This window comes from Panthera leo, chromosome Y (assembly GCF_018350215.1).
Source record: "Panthera leo isolate Ple1 chromosome Y, P.leo_Ple1_pat1.1, whole genome shotgun sequence".
In the NCBI taxonomy this organism is placed as follows: Eukaryota; Metazoa; Chordata; class Mammalia; order Carnivora; family Felidae; genus Panthera; species Panthera leo.
The window spans coordinates 2,907,158-2,927,535 of record NC_056697.1 but is presented as its reverse complement, the minus strand read 5'-3'; positions in this window follow the sequence as shown (position 1 = coordinate 2,927,535).

Genomic DNA, 20,378 nt, shown 5'->3' with positions numbered 1-20,378 from the left:
TTTTGAAGTGACCAGCAAGCTGTCACAATGAATTTCCTATAAAAGACAGAGAGGATTGTGGATATTAAAAAGGTAACAAAAGATTGTGGAGTGGTTAACTTGGGAGAACTCTGTGTGCACAATAAAAGACAGTTACAGAAACACAGAGTTGCAACATAACCTTCACATTTTAATGAGAGAAATTGGCACTTTCCTGTAACTCTGCAAGTGCACATATGCTAAGACAGATCAGCGCTACTCCTAAATATTTAACCAGGAGAAAATGAAAATATGTCCAGCAGACGTCTGCACAAGGATGCTCATATTGGGTTTATTCATAATGGCCCAATACTAGAAACGGTCCAGGTTTTCATCAGTCAGGAAATGAATGACAAAAACGGTAATACGTTTATACAATGGACTACTACTTAGTAATAAATAGAAATGGGTTACTCATACACACAATAGCATTCATGGATCTTTAAAAAAAAAAAAATCATGCTGAAAGAAGCCAGACTCAAAAATACAAACCGTATGTTTTCATTTACGTGGAATTTGAGAAAAAGCAAAATAAATCTACAGTGAAAAAAAATCAGGATGTTCTTCCTTCTCTGGGTGGAGGTCAGAACTGATTTGCAATTTCTGGAAGGGGCTGAGTGCAGGTGAGTTCTACATCTAGACAGGCTGGAGACACACAGGTGTATGCCTTCTTCAAGGTGCCCACGTGTGCATGCTCAGTATTGTGCATTTCCCTTCGGGATGCACATTTGACCTGAAATAAAACAAACAAAAAGAGCCCTCTCCAGTAACACATATCGATAATACACACACTAAAGTGTTTAGAATTGGAATGTGCTTATTTATCACTCGCTATGACACTTATTTTTAAATATATACCTGAAGATACAGCTTGAATGGAAAAAAGAATGAACAAATGGATAGCTATATGATCAACCCACTAAAGTAAAATGTGCCCATCTGCAGCTGTTATATGTGTTTGCTGTACTTTTCTTTCAGCCTTCCCCTGTGTTTGAGAATTTTAAGATCCCATATTGGAAAAAATAATTTAATAGCAATTATACCTTAGGGAAAGCTAAAGCGTGTCTATTGGTATTTTTTAATACCAGTTACACCTTTAAAAAAGCTCAACAATAGAAAAGAGCGTGCATGAATCCCCTGGAAATACAGAAACCTGTTTACTGAAAAGAGCTTACGTGAATCACCTAGAAATCCAGAAACCAGTTTACTGAATGAACTTTGAGATGGTAATTGTTGCTTTTAAGGAACCTCCAAATAATGCAGGTTGATGAGTTTGTTTTATGTGGCTTTTTGCCATTTTGCATTTATTTTACTGGAGGAATTATATATTTTTTGGCTTCCTCGTAACTGCAAACAGAAATTTAATCTGTATTTAATGGAGCACCATGGGGCAAGGGAGATTTGTGTTTTTTTGTTCTACCCAGGTATATTGATGCATGAATTTGTAATGCGGCCCTGCTATGAACTGAGCCATAATGCATTTTCCCATCTATTTTGTACATATGTATAAAAATAGTATTACTGTGCGTGTCCATTACCACTCACATATCTCTCACATTTTCTTTAGAAGTTGTGCTAGCAATGCCATATATTATTGAAATGGTTTCCACAACTGAATTAACTCAAATCATATTTGTGGAAGATAAACTTAGCAATAAATGCACAGCATCCTTAATTAAACATTGAATCACATTTTTTTGTGACTATAATAATTAGTAATTTAAGCCAATCTTTTTGCAAGATGTGATCACACAAAAAAACAGATCACTCAGTAACATATCACTTAAATAGTTTTCACTTTAGCTGTATTTTCTCCTACTGAGAAAATATAACATTTTCTCATAGGAGAAACATAACCAACTCTAAATCTTTGTGCAAAGATCCTTCCTTTGGAGGTGAAAAGAGTATTGATCTTAGACGTATACCTAACATGGTAATATTTTTACAGTATAAATGTATATTCACTCAGTTCTTGGACAAAGAATGCCCACGTTTGCCATCGTATTTGATGTCATTCTTGGTAGAAACACATCTGCAGGTGTGCAATGAGTGTCTTCAGAGGTGAACATTTCTGCTTTCTGATTTTCCGTGTTCTTCAGAACAATTGTGCTTGATTCTGGAGTTCTGTTCATGCCCTGGATATCGTTTCCTGGATATCGCTAGCTTTAATTATCATGCTTCCGTCTCAAAAGTTCATCAAGATGGATTGGTTGGGTGTGTTTCATTCAGTATGCCGGAAATGTACAAGTTTTCTTGTCTCCTTCCTCTTTGTCCTTTGCCGGTCTGCTTCAGCTACAAGTCATTCCGTAATCTCCCTTGCTCATTTGTAAATTCTTTCATTTTTTTTTTACCATCACCTGGTGATAATCCCCTTTCCCTCTGCAAGTCCGTTTAAATAATACTAGTTATAACTAAAATCCCAAGTACTTGTGGCTTACGTTGGATTTTCACTAAAACTATCAACCCCTACTCTCCCTCCCATCGATAGAATTCGTGGTAGAATCATTAACATTTTCTCCCACCAATTCCTAGCTTTCCGTGCATTATTTGGGTATTAAATCCGTGCATTATTATAATTTCTGTACAGTACACTTCTTGCTTTCAAGAATTCTCTTAACACATTCATTAGGTTGCTCACATTCATCTGATTTATCTGCTTATATTTACCATTCTCCATTATTACGTGGTCTCTGTATTGAGTGACGTTCACATTTGATGGTCCTGGTCATTACATCAGGTGTTGAGGATGAAATCCTTTTTGGGGCACCTGGGTGGCTCAGGCAGTCAAGCGTCCAACTCTTGGTTTCGGCCCAGATCATGATCTCACGGTTCATGGGTTCAGGCCCCACGTTGGGCTCTGTGTTGACAGCTCGGAGCCTGGAGCCTGCTTCGGATTCTGTGTCTCCCTCTCTCTGCCCCTCCCCTGCCCATGCTTTTTGTCTGTCTGTCTCAAAGATAAACATTACAAACATGATGAAATACCTTCCAATGAATTCAGTGGTGTTTTTAATTTTCTTTTAATGTTTATTTATTTTTGACAGAGAGAGAGAGACAGAGCATGAGCAGGGGAGGGGCAGAGAGAGAGGGAGACACAGAATCTGAAGCAGGCTCCAGGCTCTGAGCTGTCAGCACAGAGCCCGACGTGGGGCTCGAACCCACAGACCGCGAGATCATGACCTGAGCCAAAGTCAGAGACTCAACCAACTGAGCCACCCAGGCGCCCCTATTCAATGGTATTTTTAAATTAGAATATTTTTTATTTGCTCAGAAAATATCTTCAAGGCTGAACCTCCTTACGTGCTTACATGCCATTGCTGCTAATTGCACGTTTTCCCTTGTGTTCTATCCTAATCCCTGCATTCAGTCCTGCAGAATATTTTAATCTGCTGTGATGTCCATTTTCCTGTGTACTAACCTCAGTGGTACTTCTTGTTTACAACATGGTCTTTAAAAATGACATTCACTAAACAGAGCTCCTAAACATTGCAATTCATAACCTTAAAGCTCCAGTGTGCGTATTTTATTTGTTTAGTCAACGTAGTAGGCGCTGGCTCTTGAGTTGCCTTCCTTCTTCAGGACAATGCGTGTAGACTCCCTTCAGCACATTCTTTGTTCAGACTCTCGGTATCCGAGGCTGTGTTAAGTCTCGCCTCAGAGAAACCTCAGCATGAATTTGGAGAAAGACAGGGGTCTGGATTACGTCTTTATTTTCTGTAAATGCGTATTTCATGTTTTAAAACCCATTTAACATTGATCCACTATTGACTGGGCTGTGAATAAAATGTTCAGGAAATGTGGTGAAGGGTTTCAGTGTAACACACATATCCTTTTGGGAAGCAGTTGAATGTATAAACTCAAACAGTGTCCCAATGGATAGATTCAAGTATTCGACGTGCACGATTTTACTTCCTAAATTCATATACAGAACCCTATAATGATATCTTGAAACATGCAAAATAGAAGAGAAATGTGTTCTTCCCCTAAAAAAAATAAGGAAAAGGGGCGCCTGGGTGGCTCAGTCGGTTAAGCCGCCAACTTCGGCTCAGGTCAGGATCTCGCGGTCTGTGAGTTCGAGCCCCGCGTCGGGCTCTGTGCTGACAGCTCAGAGCCTGGAGCCTGTTTCAGATTCTGTGTCTCCCTCTTTCTCTGCCCCTCCCGTGTTCATGCTCTGTCTCTCTCTGTCTCAAAAATAAATAAGTGTTAAAAAAAATTTAAAAAAAAATAAGGAAAGAAACCAAAGTAATGATAATCAGGTACGTCCCTATCCCTGTGTCCAGTATGAAGGCCATAGCTTCTCGCCAGGGATATTAATCCGAATTTAGTTCCACTTTCTGTACATGCAACCAGCAGCATTTGTGTAGGTGTTATTTATATTAAGGACTGGGATATCTGAGCTGAGCCTGTAGGTCATTGTGAAGAGGCCCGAGTGTGTGTCCCCTTGCGTGTGAAACACCAATGACTGCCTCGAGTCCTAGACTCAGAGCATCAAACGCATTACTGACCGTGCAGATGCCAGAGGTCCGCATGGTCGCTGCTTGTGAAGTGAAATGGTGACATAAATGAATAAAAGCTATGAACAAAAACCAAAAGAGCTTTCAACAGCACCAAGGCTTCAGGCGTTCATCCATTGATCAAACAGGTAGAATATAATTCCAGAGTGAGAGATCCGATCATGGACACCAACAACTGAAACACTTTGCTCTCCTCACTCGGGGAATTCAGGTTCTGAATACAGATATCTTCATCTGGGAGGACTGGCTGAAGAAGGGCTCTTTCCTTCCTTCTTTCCTTCCTTTTTCCTTTTCTTTCCTTTCTTTTCCTTTCTTCTTTTCCTTCCTTCCTTCCTTCCTTCCTTCCTTCCTTCCTTCCTTCCTTCCTTCCTTCCTTCCTTAGAGTGAGAGTGTCCTCATGCACGTGTGCTCAATAAGGAGAGGGGCACAGAGAGAGAGAGAATCCCAACTAGGCTCCGTGCTGTCGGTGCAGAGCCCAATGAGAATCTCAGTCCAATAAACCATGTGGTCATGACCTGAGCTGAAATCAAGAGTGTGACGCTCAACTGACTGAGCCACCGTGGCACACCCCCCCACCCCGCTTTTTATTCTTATTTTTAAAGAGCACCAAATAATCTTGCAACATTTAACATGCCAAAACCTTCAGTGTCTTTGATAGGAAAATGAGAACTCTCTATTTCTATATGTGCATTTGTAAATATAAAAAAACAGGGGCGCCTGGGTAGCTCAGTCAGTTAGGCGTCCAACTTCGGCTCAGGTCATGATCTCACAATTCGTGAGTTCAATCCCCGTGTCGGGCTTTGTGCTGACAGCTCAGAGCCTGGAACCTGCTTCGGATTCTGTGTCTTCCCCTCTCTCTGCCCTTCCCCAAGTCATATTTTATATTTCTCTCAAAAGTAAATAAACATTAAAAAATTTTACAAAAAAATACACATACAAAACAAGTCAAGACCATTTACAGTATATGAAAGCAGTCCTTTGACAACAGGGCAAGAATACGATGCAATGCTCATTGTGGTGGTGGAAATTAAAGTTCATATTGACATAGTCTAAAATGTGAAGGGACCCTTTCTCTGCATAGCATGCTGCTCTGAAGAGACACATGCAAACACATGTACACACACACACACACACACACACACACAACAGTAGTATCAGGAACAAGAATTTGGAAATAATAAAGGAATTTATGCTGGTCAAAAGGGTAGGGCTAAAAGTTGGTTCAAATCTGCTGTCATTGAGACAGAACACTTCCATGAAATTCTTTAAACCTGTGAAAACCAGCCTTAAAACCTTCTAGGCCTGTGGAATAGGGTAAGTTCTGGGACCTTTCAGACTTTCAGGCTTCTCCGACATCATAGTGGAGATTATTACCACTTGCTCCAAAAATGGTTGTGGAAATCAATTTAGATAGATTAATTGCCTAAAATGTTCATTAGAGAGCCTAACACACACTATACTTCAATAAATGAAGACTCCAAATGGAATGTGGACATTCCATTTATATTCAGGGATGTTACGAATTGGCTGGAATATCAGAATTAATTTGTGCTCTAGGAGAAAGCAGAAGAGAATTTGAGTAATAGGTATGTCCTTGAATCCTTAATATGGCTTTCATTCTCCTCATGTCTCTGCAGGAATTAATCACACAGGGAGACCGTGTGTCCTGAAAAAGGGAACATATCCGAGCCGAAGCTACCAAAGAGCCACAGGCCTCATCCTTGACTGAAGACCATCTTGAGAAAGGTACCAAGCGTTGAGAATGTCTTTGCAGTTGGAACCTCAGAAATTTCCTGGGAACGTGGTTTAGAAATCATGCTCTGAAACTCTGATATTTAGCAATGTCTTTCTGTTTGTAGAGGAATTGCCAATGGGAATTTGAGGATGTTTTCAGGCAGCCTTAAAACTTATCATTGACCAAAAATTTCAGGATGTTAAAGAAGACTGTTAACATGCTATTTTCCACCTAATTTTTTATATTGACATTTCGAGGCCTGGAGATGCATTCCGTTCAGGGTAAGTAGTATTTAAAAAGAAAAGACAAGAAAAGAAATAAAACAGGATTTCGTCCATTACATGTTTTGTTAATCTATTCCAACATTTTGTTTGAAGTCTAGGCAGTCCAAGATGTGCTCAGTTTCTATTTTGTCTACTTTCGCAATGTCAGCCGTCATTGACCAATTTCATTCTTTCCTTACAGAGGGCACTTTTCATGGGATTGTCCTCAGTAATGGAAGGATACTGAATGAGCTAAAGCAAAGTTACTTGACTTCTTGGTTTGGGTTGAATTTAAATGGCACGGCCGGCAATGTGCTGTACTGCTCATTGGTGATTTTAATAACCAAAGTGATTTAACTTATCTGGACCAAGTGCCCTTGTAGTTAAATGTATGTAACCAGCTGCAGAATTGTACTTTACAATTTTAAAGCAGAGAAATCTACCTTAGTTTTAAGAACCTCACAAAAAATGTGTAGTTTTTTTTTTTTAACATGAAATTTATTGTCAGATTGGTTTCCATACAACACCCAGTGCTCATCCCAACAGGTGCCCTCCTCAATACCCATCACCCACCCTCCCCTCCCTCCCACCCCCCATCAACCCTCAGTTTATTCTCAGTTTTTAAGAGTCTCTTATGGTTTGGCTCTCTCCCTCTCTAACTTTTTTTTTCCCCTTCCCCTCCCCCATGGGTTTCTGTTAAGTGTCTCAGGATCCACAAAAAGTGAAAACATATGGTATCTGTTTTTCTTTGTATGACTTATTTCACGTAGCATAATACCCCCCAGTTCCATCCATCAAGTGACGAATGCATAAAGAAATTGTGGTTTCTATACACAATGGAATACTACTTGGCAATGAGAAAGAATGAAATACGGCCTTTTGTAGCAACATGGGTGGAAACATATGTAGTTTTTAAAAAGTGAGAGATTAATGTCTAATCCAAGGATTGCCTACAATTTTGAAATGTAGTCAATTCTGAGATGCCACATCAGGAACCTCGTATTCAGTCTAGGGTCACTGGATCTGATGACCCATTCAGAGATATGTCTTAACCTAACACCAAACAACAGAAACAGATTTTATTTTTATTTTATTTTTCATTCTGAATCACTTCCTCCTGATTCTGTATCCAGCACTGACTTATACTTGGAATATTAGCACTGTATAAATAAACAGAGGGGGGTTTTGCGTATCACAGGCGTTTGAGGGTTCAGTAAATATGTCTTTGTATTTTGCTAATTCTTATATCTTATATCCTGGTGATTATTTAAACAACACCAAATGCAATAAATTTCTGCTAAAATGTGTCCAACTATATAAGTCACACTTCCCACAGACACCCTCACCCAACAAACGTTTATGCATAGATGTGTTTGGTTATTATTGATGTCGCTATTATAGAATAAATTTGTCACAGAATAGTAGCCTTGAGGATGGAGGGCATCTAAAAGACCATAAAACAAGTGGGACAATAAATCTGTATATAAATTAGGTGGGACAATACATCTGTATATAAATTAATGTTCTCTATGAGACTGTTATCTTAATGAAGAATGAATTATCCCAGTCACCAGTAATGTAAAAGCAGAAATTAATATCTGTTAATAGGCAATTTAGTACCAAATGATTGCTCTTTAATAAAACAGCGCAATTGTTTTCTCTTCTCTTTAAGCCACTGGGTTCTGCACAATCTTCTCTAATATCCTGAGCTAGGCTGTTAGTGAGGAACGTGATTTTACTGAGCACTTTATTCTCAGGTGTGCTAACCATTGCTTTGGCAATCTTAATAAACCGTAAAGAGTGCAGCCTAAGTGCCTTAAATGTGCCTGAATATCATGTTTCATAGGAATGTCCTTGAAAATGGCCCCATTAGGATGATTTACGTCCCTTGTATTTTATGTGTATGATGATTACACCCTTGTGAGCCTTTCAAGAAATCTGCATCTAGTGGCAGTGTATAAAGGAAGCACACTGTTTCCGGATTTTTGTTTGGGTGACTTTCTGAATTTTTTTTCTCTAAAGCTGGAAGAAAATGTTACGTTTACCATCCTAACCTCTTCTAAGCGTGCAGCTCAGCAGTGTTAAGTGTATTCGTGGGGTTGTGCAGCCCATCCCTGGAATGTTTTTATCTTGCAAATCTGAAACGCTGTAGCCAGTGAACATTAATTTCCCTACCCCACCCCCACCCCCAACCGGCACATCCTAGCTTTACCTTTATACCCCCTTCTGCTTTCTATTTCTAGCTTTTGACCCCTTTTGAGCCTTCCTGGGAGTGGAATTCTCTAGGATGTGTCCTTTTGTGAGTGCCTTATTTTGCTTAGCGTTGTGGCCTCCCAGTTCATGCATGTTTTAGCATGTGATGGGGTTTCCTTTTCTAAGGCCAGCAAAATTTGTTGGCTTTGACACCGGAATGAAATGCAACAACCAGTGAAAATAGGTAAGTTAAGGTCACACCAACCTTTGAACACTTTCGTGCCTTGACGTAAACAGTCAACAGAATAAAGAGACAGTCTGTAGAATCGGAGAAATTAGTTGCAAATCAAGTATCTGAAAGCAGATAGCGTGAAGAATGTTGAAGGAATTTCTGCAAGTCAACAGCAACAAAATAAACCAATTTTAAAAAAAAGAAAGGGCACGGGGCTTGAGCCCTGTCTTAGCGAAGAAGACAGAATCAGCAATATGCAGAAGAACGTTATCACTCACCATTAGAGAAACATAAATCAAAACCACAGTGACTCATCACCTGACACTACAAGGTGGCTACTATAAAAAAAAAACAAAAACACAAGAAAAACCAAGTAACAAATGTTGATGAAGATGCAAACTTAGAACCTTCACACACCGTTGAAACGGGTGTGGAGGTTGCTCAAATAATTAAACGCTGAATTACTGTATGACCAGCAATCTGACTTATGGATATCCAGCCAAAATAATTCAAGCAGGCTCGTGCAGGTATATGAACACATCCGTGGTCATCGCAGTATTACTTACAGTACCCCATGTGGTAAAAGCAACCCAAGTGTCCATGAGTGAATGCATGGATAAAGAAAACGTGTTAGGGGCGCCTGGGTGGCTCAGTCGGTGAAGCGTCCGACTTCGGCTCAGGTCATGATCTCGCAGTCCGTGAGTTCGAGCCCCACGTCGGGCTCTGTGCTGACAGCTCAGAGCCTGGAGCCTGCTTCAGATTCTGTGTCTCCCTCTCTCTCTCTGACCCTCCCCCGTTCATCCTCTGTCTCTCTCTGTCTCAAAAGTAAATAAACGTTAAAAAAAAAAAAAAAAAAAAGAAAACGTGTTATATGTACCATGGAGTATTACACAGTCCTAAAACTTAATTTTCTTACAGATTTTTTTTTCCCCAACGTGCAAGTCTGGCTGTTTTAATAAAGTGAATGTTTTATTTATGTATTTATTTATTTATTTTCCATTGTTTCTTTTTATTTTCGAGAGAGCGTGAGCAGGGGGAAGTGACAGAGAGAAGGGGACAGAGGATCCGAAGTGAGCTCTGAGCTTGACAGACTGACAGCACAGAGCCTGACGTGGGGCTTGAACCCAACATCTGCAGGATCACGACCTGAGCCAAAGTCAGACACGTAACCGACTGAGCCACCCGGGAGCCCCAGGGAACTGACTATTTTAGAAGCTAGGTGCAATGTGCCAAACAATGGTTATACCTCAAAGACGGACGTAATGTTTGTAAAGTAGCAGACAGAGACGAACAGACAAAAAATGGACTCAGGCAAGCCTCAGCAGTGTGCAGACAATTCCAATGAAACCTTAAATCTGAAAGCAAAATGAAGAATTCAGGTAAAAAGGAAACATACCACATACGATAAAATTTTAACAGAGACTTTTCTATTAACTCTCCACGTGAACAATTCAATTCATTCGGAGACCACTTTGTCAAAGACTTTTATATGAAAAGTTTTGCTTGATAGATTGATACAAAGGGAAAATTCTGTGTTCCTTGGGAAAATAGAGTTTATTTCAGTTTAATGACGCATGCATATTTATATTTACCTGACTTACTCTATTATTTAAAAATAGTTCACATTACTAACGTGTACTGTGGGCATGTGCGTGTGTTGTGTAGAACTCAAACAAGATGGTGTATATGAAAATATTTTGAAATCTATAAATGCAGGGACGCCTGGGTGGCTCAGTCAGCTAAGCGTCCAACTTCAGCTCAGGTCCTGATCTCACAGTTCATGGATTCAAGTCCCGCATTGGTCTGTGTGCTGACAGCTCAGAGCCTGGAGCCTGCTTCAGATTCTGTGTCTCCCTCTCTCTGCCCCTCTCCCGCTCATGCTCTGTCTCTCTCTCAAGAATAAACATTAAAAAATTTAAAAAAAGAGAGACACCTATAAATCCACAAACCATCACGCACACTCATGGACGACAAACAGGAAGTCCACCTAAGTCAAGTACCCGCCTCAGGAGAGGCAGGGCTCAGAGCCAGGTCTTACGAGGTGTCATTTCACGTTCTTTCTGGGCAATCATGAAGAAGTCATCTCAGCATGTCATTTTGGCGTTGTGTTTGCATCATGTTAGTATACCTGGGGGATACAGCACACCCCATCTCATCACAGAAGTTAATTATGACCATCATCATCATCATGACATCAGGGATGGTCATAACGAAGTGTGTGTGTGTGTGTGTGTGTGTGTGTGTGTGTGTGCATGTGTGAAATAACTCCCCAGGTGACCAGCACCATATTCATTCTTCTTGGCCATACAACCCCCTCCCCCAATTGTAATTGCTTCCCGTAAATTCTCGCCTTTGCTTCACAACCATTACTTAAAACATCAAAATAGTATCAAATTTAATAAAAACGTGATAAAGTGAAATATTAGCAAAGAAGCAGCGTTTGCTTTCTATAATGCAAATAAGCCCGATAATGCTCTGAATATCCACAGTTAATTATTTTAAACCGTCTAATCAATGAGAACCTTTGAACCTCTAATTTTCAATTAGAAGCAAGGCAGATTTACCACAATAACAGAACTAATTTCGAAATCTAGGATCTAATCCTATAAATGGTTACATGCAATATCGAATTTAATATAAGTTGGCATTCACAGGGGAAAAGGTTTAAAATACCATTTTATTAACATTGTACTATAGAAGTCAAAAATGTTTCAAAATTCTGGCAGGGTACCTAATTTATATTTAATCTCATTTGAAATATTCCTCTGAATAAATTAGACTCTAAGGGAGCTATTCAAATGAGTCCTTAAAATGATAAACAGAATGGGAAAATTTAGGCAGAGAACAGCTGTACTGTATTTGGCCACATATCACTATTGTACTCACATATGCAATCAATACAGACTCAGTTACTAGAAATAATGGAAATCGTAACACTTCACTCCGGTAGTTTAATATGCGTGCGTGATTTATTGTGCTTTATTAACCAAAAGGAGATTATACTCTTGTATGTGAAGGTGTTGTTATTGTTTTAGAATAGAGAGAGCACAGGTATAGACGTATGAAGAGAGTATCTACGGAGGGAGAAATAGTGCTGGTTGTAAGAATAAACTGGGAAAGGAGTGAGCAATTCTGGGATCACAGAATCCTTTGGACAAAGCTCGTTAAGAAGTGTACCCACGGCAAGGCACAGAACCGCTGACCGCTTAGAGAAAAAGCACAGGGTCCTCGGGCATCTTTGATCTAGGACTGCCCCCGTGGCCGTGAGCAAGGTGTGTCATCTCTTGGACTTCAGTGGGCTTGGCTTTGGTCGGGTTCGGAATGCCTTCTGACCGTGCCTCCTTGCGGTAAAATCAGATGCCACAGTCAAGTAAAGGGATGCATGGCCTTAGGGTTACAATCATGGAGAAGGTGAATATTACAGGTCAACCACAACAAAAATTCCTATCCAGCTTATATTCGACTTCTAACCATTGCTAAGTTCTGGGTATATTCGTTTGATACAGGATAAGAGGGACACACTCCTACTTTCAAATCGTCCTTGATGGATTATACAATGTCAAAAGGTACTGCATAATAGTGAGTAACAAGCAGAGTGACTCCCTAAGTTCCAGACTCAAAGAGACATTACTGTTGACTCTTGAACGACAGGGGAGTTGGGGCACCAACCCCCTTGTGCAGTCGAAAATCCACATACAACTTTTGACTTGCACGAAACTTTTTTAAGTGTATTTATTTTGACAGAGAGAGAGAGTATGAGTCAGGGAGGGGCAGAGACAGAGACAGGGAGACAGAGAATCCAAAACAGGCTCCTCACTGTCAGCACAGAGCCTGACGCAGGACTCAGATGCCCCAGCTGTGAGATCAGGACCTGAGCCGAAATCAAGAGCTGGACCGTTAACGGACTGAGCCACCCGGGCACCCCTGGCTCACACAAAACTGAACTACTCATGGCCTACTGATGCTGGAAGCCTTACTGGTGACATAAGCCGTTGATTCACACGTATTTTGTGAATCAAGGGAGACTGCGCTGTATTCTCACAATAGAGTAAGCCAGAGAAAAGAAAACGTATTAAGAAAACCATAGGAAAGAGAAAATGCATTTACAGGACTGTACTGTGTATATCAAAGAAGTCCACCTGCATTGAAACCTGTGTTGTTCAAGAGTCACCTGTATGTCATTGAACAATAGCCCTGAATCATAAATGGAAGGGCATTAGGGTGGTAGGCGCCACAAACCTCATAGTTACCCACTGGCATGAGCCAGTGGGAATGGAGAGATTAAGAATGGGGATTTCAGGACCGAAATGGGTGTGGTGTTAGCGGGGAAGATCGTGTTACATCAGGGGTCAACCCAGAGCCCGCGTGACTGCAGAGGGTGAACACTCTGGACTGAGCCCGTCACCACTGCTGTGAGGAAGTCCTTCATCTAAACCAGTTAAATCTCCCGGAAAGAAACTTGCAGTCAGTGTACACATTTAATGCTCGTGTTAAACAGACTTAGTACCGATGCCTCAAATCATGGAGTCTTTCTCGTCTTTCTGTCTCTCGTTCCCCCACGTTTAATCTACCAGCGGTATTCAGACACTTCACACGTCATTCTGACCGTCTCCACCTCAAGCACTGTCTCTCCCCAGGAGCATCTCACGCGGGTCTCCCTCACTCTGCCTCTCTTATGGACAGCATTGTGTCCCCTTAAAATTCATATGTTGAAACCCTATCCCCCAGTGCGACTGTATTTGCAGATCAGGAAGTAGTTAAGATTATATGAGGTCACAGGGTGGGACTCTCATTCCATAGAATTTGCGTCCTTGTGATGAGAGACACTCTTTCTCTCTCTCTGCACAAGCACAAAGAAAAGCCACATAGGACACAATGAGAAGGTGACCATCTACAAGCCAGGAGGAGAGTCCTCACCAGGAATCAGCCCCTGTCCAGCCTGGATCTTGGGCTTCCTGCCTTTGGCACTCTAAGAGAATCCGTTTCTGTCATTGAGCCACCCAGTTAGGAGTACCTTGTAATGGCAGCCTGAGCAGATTAATGGTGCCTCCTTCCGGGGCTCCCGGGTGGCTCAGTCGATTGAGCATCCAACTTTGGCTCAGGTCATGATCTCTCAGTTCATGAGTTCGAGCCCCACATTGGACTCTGCTGACAGCTCAGAGCCTGGAGCCTGCTTCAGATTCTCTCTCTCTCTCTCTCTCTCTCTCTCTCTCAAAAATAAACATTAAAAAAATTTTTTTAAATGGTGCCTCCTATCCACTGCCATCATCAACGCCAGATTCTCTGCGCATTATTCTGCATGCTGCCTCTTACCACAGACAGAATGCACTGTTTTACCACAGGTGGGAACCATCTGTGTCCTCAACACAAGTTATAGGATCTTCTCTCCAACTTGATCTCCTCTGAGTCGTCCGTGTTCACCTGTCACGGGACGTCTTCCATGTTTTTGCCCAAGCCTCATAACACTGTTGCTCACTAGGTGGATACTTGTCTGCTTCCTCCCTGTGTTTTGCTTTGGCATCTCAAGGAAGGAGAGCCCAAGACAAGGCAGAGAATGATGACCCCTTCCAGGTGCAGGACCTCCAGGGTGGCTGGGAGAAAAGATAGCAGGCAAACGTCAGAGCAGTCATGCTGCCTTTTTGGTCATTGCTTCACCAGTGGTCTCAAAGCAACATATCCGAGTGGGTCTGCAGTTGTGTTGACCGTGGAGCGCAGAAAAGAAAGCCCGCGTGCATGTCCTGTTTTGGCTAGCACATCAGCAGGTGGATAGTGTGCCTCTGCAGGCATGTGAAGCAGAAGAGAACATGTCCAAATCATCAAGGTTCAGATACTTACCATTCATCTTGGTAGGGAGCCTGCCTACTTTCCAATTATTTCTCTTTGAACAGAAATGGCTTATTAGTGTTTCTGACAAGTCTCTCCAGTTCTCCACGAAACTATCTATATAGATGAAGTCAAATCTCCCTCTATCCAAAAAAAAAAAAAAAAAAAAAAACACAAAATCAGCACAAGATTTAAAACCAGGACTGATGGTCCAGCAGCCAGACCTGGAGGCTGTCTAATAACTACGGGACTATATGACAAGACCCCAAGGGCTACTCAGCCTCCCCTATAAGACTGTAGGTTTCAGGGGTGCCTGGTGGCTCAGTTTTAAGTGTCTGACTTTGGCTCAGGGCATGATCTCACGGTTTGTGAGTTCGAGTCCTGTGTTAGGCTCTGTGCCAACAGCTCGGAGCCTGGAGCCTGCTTTGGATTCTGTGTCTCCCTCTCTCTCTGCCCCTCCCCTGGTCACTCGCTCTCTCTCTCTCTCTCTCTCTCTCAAAAAGAAAAAAAAAAGACTGTGGATTCCAGGAGAGCAGACATATGTCTGGATGCCTGAACTGATAAACAGACTCATGTGTTTTCCATTATGCAACACTCATTGATCGGCCACTGTTGAGGTTCCTAAGGCTGCTGTAACAAATTACCCCACACTTAGTTGCATAAAAGAACACACATTTATTATCTTTATGGTTCTGTAGGTCAGAAGTCCAGAGTGGATCTCCCTAGAGTCAGATAAAGGCATCGCAAGGGCTGTGCTCGTCATGAAGGTTTTTCAACAACAAAAAAATCTCCTTGTTTCCTCCAGGTTATATATTCCTCCTTTTACAGTATGCCCATATTTCTCTGCTTGTGGTTCCCTTCCAGCCAGTAAGTGTATTACTCTAATTTCTTCCCGGGTAAAACCCTTGTGGTTCCTGTTGTTTCCACTTGCATAATACCGGCTGATCTCCCCATCTCAAGAGCCCTTAATCACATCTGCAGAGTCCATTTTGATGTGTGACATGTTCACGTGTGTCTAGAGATTAGGGTGTAGACCTCTTTGGCTGGAAAGAGACATTTTCTGCTATGCCAAAGCCATATTGCATCAAGTCCCCACAAGGGAGAAAAGAGGTCCCATCTATCTGCCACTGTGTGTCTCAGTCCTGCTTCCCATAGCCCATGGCTCACCTCCACACTTCAAGTTTGGCCCCGTGGTTGTTTCTGGAGAAAGCAGGAGCATGCATCCTGGTATGGATCTCTTCCAAGCTAATGACCAGACAGGCAATTTTCTGAAAGTAGTATTTCATGAGCGAAGGGCCGGTATCCTAGAACCCCGAGATTTCAGCGTACTTTCTGGGTGGCTCCTCAGCATGGGAAGATGAAGTGTCCATTTGGCTACATGGTCCTTTTGAAAAGAAGGGATCAGCAAAGGAGCTGTGGGGACGTCCTGTGTCCAACACACTTACACCCCCAAGAATATAAGGCTCCTGGGGAACACAGAGCAGCATTATTTACTATTGTAGCTCATGAGCTTATATTCCTGGTCCTTAGGCACCAATAATTATGAAACAAATACAGCAGTGGTTAAAAGCTCCAGAACAACTTGATGGAGAAGGTTGCCATGCCTCTGCCTCTTACAGATCATTTCCACAATACAGAACAACAAAAAGGTGGCAAGTTGAAAAAGGGAAACACGGCAGTCATGTTTCGTAAACTGTGTCTATTTTCTTACTTGCCTTTTTAAAGAGAAACCACACTTGATTATTTCAAAAATGTGACTGCAGGAGCTAAAGTGGCCTCCAGAGTGACGTCGTGCATACAGATCACAGGCGGGAAGCATCAGTCACTGAGAATCGGAAACCTCTGAAGCCAGCAGGAAGACCCAGTCAAGAAAAGGCTGAAAGCTGCAGGATCTCACAGTGTCTCCCTGTTCGTGCTTTAATTTCTGACGCGAAACCTCTCGATGGTGGAAATTGGCCGACTTGGGAAACACAGATTATTACAGTTTGCTCTGAGAAATGTAGCCAACGTGTTGAGATGTTTCTTCTAGTTGTTACCTTGTTATGGTGACAAAATATCATGGCAGTGAAATGGCATGTCCAGGAGAAGTGCCCAGCGGAGTTCATGAGGGAAAATACAACGCATCGCTGATACTTCTGCGCCGATAAACTAAAATCATGCACAATTCACGGGGTCCACATAGCATGGTGGGATAGAGTTTAAAATGCATCCTTGGGGCACCTGGGTGGCTCAGTCGGTTAAGCGTCCGACTTCGGCTCAGGTCACGATCTCGCGGTCCGTGAGTTCGAGCCCCGCATCAGGCTCTGGGCTGATGGCCCACAGCCTGGAGCCTGCTTCCGATTCTGTGTCTCCCTCTCTCTCTGCCCCTCCCCCGTTCATGCTCTGTCTCTCTCTGTCCCAAAAATAAATAAACGTTAAAAAAAAAATTAAAAAAAATAAAATGCGTCCTCATTTTACGTGGAGTCCTTTCTTTGGTCAAAAGATACCCTTCCCCATCATCCGTGTACACAATTCTAAGGAAATAAAAACAGCCATACCCAGTGACATCCTGTCTCAATTCTTGCGTTTCAATTGCTAGTGATTTTGGTAATTTTCCCCCTGTGTACTTTTGGTTCCGACATCAACGTTTTCAAACCTCCAAATCCCTAGTAAAAGCATTTCATTTTCTGCATCTCAAAGTCAGATGCAGAGATAACAGTGAAGAGGTTTAAAATAATAGCATTTTGAATGAAGCCCATTTGTAAAATGATGCTTGGAAGGGTGAATGTGTCTGACAATACCAAGTCTGGAATGAATACATGAGTGGTAGCTTCACTTGGAGTTATTGTCATAAGGCATTCATGAAACACAAGATTTGTGAAAATGTTCATTGACTAACTCAGTTTGCGGAACTATTCTAAATATAAAGAACGTTAGCATTTTCGTTAAACATTGGAGGTATCTGAGAATGTGTATATACACGTGAAATTACTTCACATAATGTTTCATGTGCAAAAATGAAAACATAATATATTTGTGAATAATCCACTGTAGAAAAACATGTTTAAAAGATTGCATTAAGGGAAAGTGTAGAGAATCAGCCTTTTAACAGAAACCACAGGGTGATTTCAGCGAAAAGGCACTTCTGGTAAACACTGGTTTGGATGATTTTGCACTTCCAAATTTAGAGGTGTACCTTTTATATTTAAATATTCTTGTAGCTGATTTATTAATGTAAATATTTGCCACATATAATTTATGTTATCAGACATATATTGAAGAAATATGTGCTGCTTATGCTTGTGTATTTTCTCCCCTCATATAAAAATGTCCAGAATAATGTTTGAAGTGACATGATATAGACCAGAGTCTTGTCTAGGCAATTCACTGTCGTCTCCGCCATCACACCCTTTTGAGAAAACTTGTTTTTGTGGGAAAATGAAGTGTGAAGCATTAGAAAACACGCCTCAACAAACGTAAGAGACTCTTAAATACAGAGAACAAACTGAAGGTGGCTGGAGAGAAGGGGAGTGGGGAATGCGCTGAATGGGTGATGGGCACTGAGGAGGGCACTTGTTGGGATGAGCACTGAGCGTTGTATATAAGTGATGAATCACTAAATTCTGTTCCTCTTAAAAATTTTTTTAATGTTTATTTATTTTCGAGAGAGAGAGAGCACAAGCAGGGGAAGGGCAGAGAGAGAGGGAGACACAGAATCCGAAGCAGTCTCCAGGCTCTGAGCTGTCAGCACACGAACAGTGAGAACATGACCTGAGCTGAAGTCAGACGCTGAACCAAATGAGCCCCTAAATTCTATTCCTGAAATCTTTACTTACAGTAACTAACTTGGATTTAAATTAAAAAATAAGTGACAACCTTTGTAAAAAATAAAAAAAATAATAACAGAACCAAAAAAATACAATAATCATAAAATAATAAAATAAAAAATAAGATAATAAAATAAAATAAAATGTTGTTCTAAAAAAATAAAAAAGAAAGTAAACATGCTTGAAAACCAAGACAGGAAAACCAGATATCTCAACAGTGAAGGAAATGTGCACCAGACGCGAGAGGTGAATGAGGAAGCACAGAGAGACCCTGCCATGCTGGCCATCACAGGACACACAGAGCGGGAGCCCCTCAAGCAGGTGGCCGTCATCTGCAAGGACATGTGGACGGACACACAGCAAGCTGCTTAGCTTCTGTCTGAACAGACAGCCTCACCTCATATCCAACCATGACCTCATCTCTTACCTACCCACAAACAGGGAGCAAATGAGAACCAACATTGCACTGTCCTCATAGCCCCCACTGGGGTCTGACTGGGAACCCAAACCATGGATGTGTGTTCTGTGTTTCAAATGTGTCCCTGTCATTTCTTCCTGAGACAGGAAGTTACACCCAAGGTACAATGGGGTGGTCGAGCAAATTACAGGGACTCTCACCGTCTTAGTCCATTTGGGCTGCTGTAACAGAATATTCTAGACCAGGAGGCTTATGAACAACAGACATGTCTCATGGTTCTGGAGGCTGCAAGTCTCAGATCCGGGTAGCGGCAGATTTGGTGTCTTGTGGGAGCCCACCTCCAGGCTGGAGGCCACCGTCTTCTGTGTCCTCACATGGTAGAAGGGAGCTCTGTGGGGTCTCTTTGCCATGGTCCCTGATTCCTCACCCTCATGACCTAATCCCCTCCCAAAAGTCCCACCTCCAAACCATCACACTGGTGATTAGAATTTCAGCATGTGAATTTTGGGGGACACTTTCACACCATGGCACTTAGTAACACTTCATATTGGGATGCAGACTTTAACAAAAGAACAACAGGTATCCACAAAACACCTTACGGCACATTCCAGGGGGTGCGGGGATGGGCAACGAATGACCAGCATATTTCTGATCCCCTCCAATTACCCTTTGCTCACAATAGCAGCAGAGCTAGAGGCTGCCAGCTTTACGCGGACCCCTCGTGAAAGCAGGCACCCCCTCTTAGCTCTGCTGATAGAATCGGCACTTGTCACACGCCTTATGCATGTCTGCTCCCGAGACCCAACCAGCAGAGATGCCTCTTCTCAAAACGGAAAACCATTCAAGTCCTACGATTGCCTCCATTCCCACATTCTGTCTTGTATTCCCAGTCAGTTGATTCCCCGGAGCTTCCTGATTCTTGCAAGCCCCATTGGGTTGTAGAGCTGATATATAAATCTGTCTCCAAGGTGGGAGCCTGCAGGTTGCTCTTGGGAGTGACCCCAAGGTGACCGATCAGCTCTAAGGTATCAGGATCCTGATTATCACCACCTATGTTTAAGCGTCCAGTAGAGAAAATCCACGTTCAACTCAGACCAGCTTACTGCTTACAGCAGCAAACTCCTATGATCGGATAAGAGATTGAATCCACTGTCTAACACGTTCCGAATATATCTGAATTTCGTTGAAGACGGCGGACCTTTCCCTTGCTGTAAATGATGAAGTGAAATGTCCCATCTGGTCTGGGGTGGTGCCCCCACGTTTGCATTTCTAATGAGCTTGTGGATGATGCTGACACTGTGCAGAGACCTTCACGTGACAACTTCTGCTTTCATAAATGGAGAAGTCTACAGTTGGAATAGTTTTTATTTTTTTAATTT